Raw genomic sequence first — 581 nt, 5'->3', positions numbered from 1 at the left:
TGGGTGGTGACACAGTCTATAGTGGTGGAGATGTGGTTTAGTACTGATGAAGTGTACTGTTCCAGGTCTGTGTGAGTGAAGATATTCCAGTCGGTGGTTTTGAACCGGTCCTGGAGCACATCTTCTGTCCCCTCTGGCCACACTTTAACTGTCCTCACAGTAGGTTTCACACGTTGGATGAGTGGTGAGTACCGAGGTGTGAGAAAAAGGGAGAGATGGTCTCATTGTCCAATGTGGGGGAGGGGTGTTGCTTTGTATGCTCCAGCCAGGTTGGAATAAACATGGTCCAAAGTCTTGTCCCCTCTGGTGTGGCAGGAGACATGTTGGTGAAATTTAGGGAGGACTGTCTTTAAGTTTGTGTGGTTAAAGTCACCAGCAATAGTAATGCTACGTTCACACCGAACGCGTTTTGAGCCGCCAAAAAGCACAAAACGCCTCTCGTTGGACGCACTATGTTCAGACCGAAGAACGCACTATTGTAGAGATACTCCAACATAACTTCTCATATTTAACCTAACTAATATCGACTAATATTAATATAGTTAATGTATGAGGAAACGGGTTCTTTAAAATTTTAAATA

This window comes from Austrofundulus limnaeus, unplaced genomic scaffold, assembly GCF_001266775.1.
Source record: "Austrofundulus limnaeus strain Quisiro unplaced genomic scaffold, Austrofundulus_limnaeus-1.0 Scaffold401, whole genome shotgun sequence".
NCBI classification, from domain to species: domain Eukaryota; kingdom Metazoa; phylum Chordata; class Actinopteri; order Cyprinodontiformes; family Rivulidae; genus Austrofundulus; species Austrofundulus limnaeus.
Note: the sequence above shows the minus strand (reverse complement) of the source record.